Here is an 8,207-nt window from a genome sequence, read left to right as displayed (position 1 = left end):
CACCACCTTAGGTGACACCAGCACTGTTCTCTGTGCCAGAGTAGCACCACTGGAAGGCAGCACTGCCCAGACCCACGTACATTTGGTTGCAAGAAAAGCTCTGGGTGCGGTATCCCAGGAAAATGCAAGCTCAGCTTGCATAAGGCTGGTGCTGATTGTACTCAGAAAACGCCTCATCCAGACCTGGGATACTTTTGGTTATTTTTATACTTATTCTTTTACCCATCCCACATATATTTTCCTGCCTCGATCACCAACACTGTAAGGAGTCATCACAAGTCCGACTCCTGCTCTCAGAGACCTGCAGCAGCACCACTTAGTATCAGTCCAAATTAGTATGGGGCAAAATTTGGGAAGAAACAAAACTCTCCAAACTCCTAACAGCTCTTTGTCTTTTTACCAGCTTCCATCTAATGTATTGGAACCAGCACACCTGCACTGCTTGTCTAGAAACTCAGGTTTGCCTTTTCAAGGAAAAAAAAAGCAAGGGAGATGACACTTTCCTTCCTCAAAGAGTCTTGGCACACACACAGAGAAAGCACATCACCATGGAGTGCTACAATTAAACACCAGCAGAAAGCTCCTGAAGAAAACAAGCAGGCAGCTCTGTCCTGCACTCTGCAGATGAAGTCAAGCTCACTGCCAAACACAAGCAGTTCTCTCACTGTGTGAACAGTAAACAGTAGAATTAGCTGATAACCAGCATCTTGAATTTGGCAAGGGCCTGCTTTTTTTTCCACCCCCACTTTCAGGAAGCAAGAATGCATGAAAACTCCAGGGCTTTGGGATGGGAAGTGAGCAACAAACACTGTCTCCTTTCACCAGCTGATCCCAGAAACATAAAGGTGTACAAACTACCTATGCTTTCACTAGGCTGATAAAGCACATGACTGAGAAGGTTGAGATCCTGCAAACACTTTTAGTGTTAATGAGGCACAGCATGATTTCACAGGGCAAGGAAAAGGAGACAGCACAAGAGTTTCATACCAAATGGCCTTATTCCAACCTCAAATTCCTTACAAATACATCTGATTATCTGACCAGTAATCAAATGAAGTGTTCCAAAAACTCAAGGCACTTCTCCTCAGTCCTGGAAATAGCTGTAAGTAAGGAAAGGATATGCGCCAATGTGCGTCACTTAATGGAACTGACAGTGGCAGAAGGAAACTTTAGGTGGATGAAAAAGTGAATTTTGTGGGGAGTACTTTTTGTCTTTTTTTTTTTTTTTTTTCTCCCTCTTCCCCTCACTCAAGTTCATTTCTACACAGGATAACTCCCGAAGGATAACATTTTGTTATGGGAGACAGCCAGTCTTATGAACAGCTCTGGCAAAATGCTCTGTAAGAAGCCACCACTAAATCAACCCAGTCCATGAAATTGTGACATGCTAAATCAAGCAAAGAGGCCCTGGCTGCAGATGCCAAGGTAAGCCACAGCTGCTACAGGAAGCACAGGGCTCCCCATCGCCTCTCACTCCCCTGCAGAGGGCAAGCTCAAGCTGTGCCCCAAGCACAGCCTGCAAAGCAAGAGACAAGCTGAGAAGCAGAGAGGAAGTGCTTGTACTGCCACCTCCCTCGCATGTAGCACTGCAAGAGCACTGGTACACTGCAGGGAGGCGCTGTGGGCCAGAACCTGCTCATGCCTGGCACAGCCCTTTGGGCAATAGACATCACAAATGCACTTTGACCAGGTAGGAAAAGCCCCCCCAGGGAGGAAGATCTGTGAAAATTAGGAACTATAGTGAGTGTGGATACATGTAACAACTAAGAGGAAGCTGGAGAGAGTGGAATGACATCCTCAGAAAGATGCTGGTGTTTGGAAACATCTTTATGTGGGGGTTGGTCCTGGTGATCATGATAAGAAGAAATGAAGAGGAGGCAGCAGGCCACTTCAGCTTGGGGAAGCAGGTCATGGCTTACCACTTTGTCATCCCATCCTCATCAAAGAGACAAGAAAATTCAGAGAATGTCCCAGGGTAAAGGGGGAATAACAGGGGGCAATTTGCCAGTGCTTCACAGTTGCAGGAGTGCTTATACATTGCCAGAAAGAACAACAGCCAAGACACTGACATATCATTGGTATCACACACAGCTTCTGACACAGGATTTGCTTTTTTGTTTGAGAAGGGAGAGATGAGGAGCTGCACTGACTTGGTAAACCCAACATGTGCCTACTGACAGTGCCCAGCTAGAGTCTGACTGCTATGGCAATGCCTCCCTGGAGAGCTGAGCAGAGGGTTTAGGCTATGCCTGAGCCAGAATAGCCCTCTGAGTAACCTCTGCTTCAGCGAGAGCCTTCTAGAAGCTGACTGCTCAGTACACAAGTAGGCTCCAGAGCCACAAGCTCTGTCAGACACTGCTGATGTTTTTTTGTGAAAACCACAGCAGTGGCTCTTGTGAAAGAAACCCACTCTTTATACCCATTGCAAGAACAGCAGTTGGACCAACCCACTGGTTCAAACTTCTTTATTCTGTTAAAAGGTTGTTAGCATCATTAAAGCACTACAACTTTTGTTTTATCCTGTATTTGACAGACTGAAAAATTTACTTTGTTCTTCAGTGTCTGGTAGTGACCAGGAACTGGGCATGGATTTGGTGTACAAAGGATATTAGCATCCCCAGAGAGAGGAGATCCTTGTACTTGCCACTCCAGCCAGTTTGCAAGGTCCTCAGCATCTAGCAGGGTTTAGGAAATTCTTGGCATTTACATATGTTTTATAACACACTGAGTCATCCATCAAGATGACACCAATGGTGGGAAGCAAACCAGCACCTCTTCAACATCTCTTGCACAATTATGTCCTTTCCTCCAACATGCTTCAGAGGTTATCAGGACTTAATGGGAATAATCATTAATTTACATTTCAGCAGAAGCTTTCCATGTAACCAGAACACCACTTCACTGCTCTGGATTGCACTGCTCCATGCACGTGGCAGGGATAAGCAGTTCCATGCTCTGCATTTGTTGCAATACAAGTAACAAAGGTTGTGACAATAGATTTAGGTACTATACTAATACACACTATAGATAGGACTTTATCTTATTATCTAATACTTAATCTAATATTATCTAAGATAGAGTTGGACATAAATGACACTGATTCAGCAAGCACTTAGTGGAGTCAGTGCTGGATCTCTATTGCCTTGTATGTGGAATAATTACTTATGGTTATAAATAGACACAGTAAGAGTAACATGTGCTAGATCTGCCATCTTCTGAAAAGGAAGTGGAAAAAATGCTGTTAGTAATGTTTCCTTAGTTATGAAAAAGTGACTTTGGTTTTTCTACTCTGCCACCTACAATTCTTATCCCTTTGGTCCAGCAAGGTTCTCTCTGTGTCATAAATATGAATCTCTTCTGTCAAAGTTCTATTGTGTAGTCCTAGAAGTTCCTGAGTTTCAGTGGTGGATGAAGAAACCCCATACAAATTTGAAAATTTTGATATGCAGTATGTTATCAAACACACATCTCTTTACAAGACCAGTTCTTGACCCCCCTCTAGAAAGGGCAAAGCAAGAAACATTAATATAAATGCACATCTTAGCTTGCCCAACACAATTGTCTAGAAGTCAGAGAACCAGTTATACTTCATGTGTGCGAGATAAATACCGTGGCATTTTTTCCCCTAGTACACTGTGGTATATTTCTTTCACTCTGAGCTTTGGGTTGTTTGTGCACAATATTTCTAAATAGTCAAATATTAATTTTACCTCTCTGACAGAAAAAGGAAAAGGTAAAATTAGGAAGCAATGTATATAACTCTTTTAAAAAGTATATAAATTCTTGGAAGCTCTTGAAAATAGGCGAAAAACATGCCTTTTATTTCTAAACAATATTAACTATGCCAAGAGAGAACACGCTCTTGGGGTTTGGAGGTAAGGTAAACAATTACTAATTTCCCCTATGAGTAGGAGATAATGAGATAGGCAAGCATTTTTTCTGGTAAAATGTTTCTTCATTTCAACATATCTACTTTTAGAATCCAAGTTGTTAGCTGAAAAGGTTTTGTTTTGATTAATGTCATAATTTTCATTCATTTAAAAGAGTCAGAAATGTCAAATCATTGTTACACAGGAAGTTTTGGGCTTGGATCAAAGTGACATTTCATTTAGCAATCTGGATAAACACACAGTTTAAAAGCCAACTCAATGAGAAGGAGAAACTCTAAAATCTAAGCAAATACTTCCCACTACTGAATCCAATTTCTGCTTGTATACAAGTCATCCCTTTGGGACTGAGGAATCCCTCTGAATTTTGGCTTTTTAGAGCAACCCTTTAATTCAATTCAGAACAAAGATATCAAGATGAGGTAAGCCATTTCCTGACTTCTCCTTAAAAATACATATTAAAAATATTAATCTTACACAAAGAAAATAAAAGTACAAAAATATTAATCTCTCAAGAGAGAGAGGAGAGGCACATGCAGGAGGATACATAAGCTGTCTAAGAACCAGAAAATTTTCCTGCTTACCACACACATTAGGTAGATGTTGCAGCATTGCTTGTTCTCAGATTTGTAGTGAAATCTTTCAGGATATTTTTAATCAATCTTCATTATTTGTTGCTATCACTGCTGCATTGCTCAGCAAAGCCTTCAGCTTTTATTAGAAGTTAAAATATTTTTACACTTGTTGCTTATACAGCTGCAAAGCAAAGTTAACTCAAACCCCCAGAAGCTACCAAAGCCCACGACAAAAACAGAGAGAATTAAGTCTTGTGAATTACACCAACCACATGACTTTGCCTCAAGATTTGATGATGCCTGGAGCAGACTATGCCAAGCTTGCAATTTTGTCAATTATGTTTCATTTCACACATTTTGGCTGTCATAGAATGAATTGTTATTGTAGATGTCCCTGGGGACATAGAGCTCAGGCAGCCTCACACTATGTGCTAAAAAGCTTTCTCAGACAGGGCTTGTCAGAAAATGCATCTTCCACACAGACCCCTGCACTACCTGCAACTGAGCCAGAACAAGGAAAGCAGAGCCTCCAGACACAACCACATTCTGCACAGAGGATGCTGCACAACCACAGCCCTGGGCCCCCCTTTCAAGGGATGCTGCCCCTAATGCAAGCCAGCTGACAACAGCAGTAAATTTAAAACAACAAAACTAGGAAATCTACATGTTAAACAGAGAACTGCATCAAGGACACATGCATCAAAAAACTAGAATAAAAATATACTTGCCCAACTCCTTATGGTTTTCTCACCTTATAAAATCACTCTGGCAGAAGCAAAACGTAATTCTGTACCAGTCAGTATCTTATTCTTCTTAGATGGTGCCTAGAATGGAAGGCAGGTTTTTTAACTCCCCTAGGCCTTTGCATGGCTTTGAATCTGTTCCTATCACCTGATCCTAACTGCTGTCATCTGCCAGTAATTTCCTGCCTTGCTCTCGCTTGTTTTGCCATCACTAGGTGCTGCCCTGGCAGAGAGGAAACCTTGCCAGTGAAAAAATATTGAAGAATATTTGAAAGGCACCTATCTGGTCTCTAAACAAATTTCCAGAAGTGAGGAAGCAAAAATATTTGTTTCTATCAGCTGCTTCATCAGCGACAGGTTGAGGTGGTAATTAAACACTGCATGGTAATGATGGACTTAGCTGGGGACTGCTTGATGGCCTGGAAATACCATGCCCATCAGTGAAGACACACAATCATCTAAGATATTGCCACTTCACACTGCTTGCTGTTGCCTCTGTACCTGAACCATACTAATAACATGAGTGAGTCAAACCCATTTCACTGCAGCCAAGCAATCTGGCCTAAGTCACTCTCACAGAATTGGGCATGAGCAGAGGACATTTTGTGGAAACAAGGTGATTTACAACTCCAGTTACTTGCTCTATCCTTCAGCTGAGCCATGTTAATGATCTAACTGGGAGCTCCCAGTTTGCTTCAGCACAAAGTCAGCTATCACTGCACAAATCAGATGAGCCCCTGAAGTGGATTGGGAGCATTATCAAAGTGTGTGAATGTGGCTCAGCTCCAGGGGAGAAGCAGATGCAAGCTGGGGTGTGGTACCAAGCAGATGGAAAATGGTGTTTCCCTAAACAGTCACACTAGATCTGCAGCAACACATCTGCTGCACCCCAGTGTGCTCCTTCTTCCTTTTTCCACTCGCTGCAAAAAGATTTGGGCTGAATCTCCTATTCCACTGAACCTTCAGTCGATGTTCATACCCATGGAGAGATGACATAAGATATGACCTTTCCCGTGTATTTGCTTGCTACATCACACTAGCTGTGAAACAAGAAAGACTCCATGAAGTGTGAAGTGTTGGATTTCAGATCCTATTTGGTGCTCATGCTTTCTTTGCCATATTTCTGCATCCAAATTTTATCCGTTAGCTAAGCTGAAGGGAATGTATCTTCCTTCGCGTCTATGGGAAAACAAAGCAGATGGTCTCAGTCTGAGGGACAGATGTCCACATCAGAAAACTGTCACCGCACTTGACACCTTCCCAGCCATACTGGCCAAAATCCTCCAGAAAAGAAAAAACACACCTTGCCATTTTGCATACATTTACATTCATTTGCATGCATTCAGGCACCTACTGTGCAGAATGCTCAGCCTACCCATTTTTTAAGTTACACTCAACCTCAGAAAGGCTGGTGTGAAGATTACTTGTTAGAAGAGCTGACTGCCTGGTGACTTTGGTATGCAAGCTATTAAAAAAAAGGACCATTCCATGACATAGTCCTACTCTCTTCCTGCCTTTTGTCACAGGGATGAGTCTAGACAAGGAAGAGCAGCTCATAGCAGCACTGCCCCTACCCAGAAATTCTGTAAAGGCAAATGAAAACCCTTTTCTGCTAGATTTTCTAGGACACAAGCAAAGCATTTGACACTGTCCCACATGACATGATCCTTGTCACTAATCTGGAGAGACACAAATTTGACAGACGCACCATTCAGTGGATAAGGAATTGACTGAATAGTTGCACTGAAAGAGCTGTGGTCAACAGCTCAATGTTCAAGTGGAAAGCAGTGAAAGTGGTGTTCCTAAAAGGTTGGTATCGCAACCAGTTCTACTTAACATCTCTGTCAGTGACATGGACAGTGGGATCAGCAGGTTTGCTGGTGACACTGAGCTGTGTGGTGCAGTCCGCACACTGGAGGGAAGGGATGGCATCCAGAGGGACCTGGACAGGCTGGAGAGGTAGGACTGTGCAAACCTCATAGAGTTCAGCAAGGCCAAGTGCAAGATCCTACACCTGGGTCAAGGCAATCCCAAGCACAAACACAGGCTGGGGGAGAAAGGATTGAGAGCAGCCCTGAAAGAAGATCTGGAGGGTTGTTAACGAGAAACTCAGCATGGCCTGGAAATGTTCATTTGCAGCCCAGAAAGCCAAATGTATCCTGGGCTATATAAAAAGTAGTGTGGCCTTCAGGTCAAAGGAAGTGATTCTGCCCCCCTATGCCACCCTCATGAGACCCTACCTGTAGTAGTCTCATTCAGCTCTGGTCATAAGAAGGACACTGACCCATTGTAGCAAGTCCAGAGAAAGCCACAAAGATGCTCAGAGGGCTGGAGCACCTCTCCTATGAAGACAGGCTGAGAGAGCTGGGGTTGTTCAGCCTGGAGAAGAGAAGGCTTCAGGGAGGCTTTAGAGCAGCCTTCCAGTACCTAAAGGGGGTTCTGCAGCAGAAGACTGGAGAATGACTTCTTGCAAGGACATTTAGTGACAGGACAAAGGGGAATGGCTTTAAACTGACAGAGAATGGGTTTAACTTAGGAAGAAATTCTTCAGTGGTGTTGAGGCACTGGAACAGGCTGCCCAGAAAAGTTGTAGATGCCTCATCTCTTCAAGTGTTCAAGGCCACGTTGCACAAGGTTTTGAGCAACTTGGTCGAGTGGAAGATGTCCTTTTCCATGACAGGGAAGCTGGAACTAGATGATCTTTAAGGCCCCTTCCTACCCAAATAATTCTATGATTATGTGATTCTATGAAAAGACTGGTGACATTGTCAGAGTACAAAAAACATAATCCCATCTTGTTTTCCTTTTTTTTTTTTTCTTTTTTTTCCTGGCAGGGAGTTTTCTCTTCCAACCTCAAACAACCACAGAAGACTCTACATATTTTAATTTTCATAAGTGAGGCAGCAATAATTCATTGGGATTGTGGTAGCTGGAATGCCTGGGGGATCTGGATGTGGGCAATCTGAATTAGGGGAGAAGTCAATGAAACACAGGAGAATACT

Source organism: Pseudopodoces humilis, chromosome 1 (assembly GCF_049639895.1).
Source record: "Pseudopodoces humilis isolate 2021_Gansu_Grassland_sample_001 chromosome 1, ASM4963989v1, whole genome shotgun sequence".
Taxonomy (NCBI): Eukaryota; Metazoa; Chordata; class Aves; order Passeriformes; family Paridae; genus Pseudopodoces; species Pseudopodoces humilis.
Note: the sequence above shows the minus strand (reverse complement) of the source record.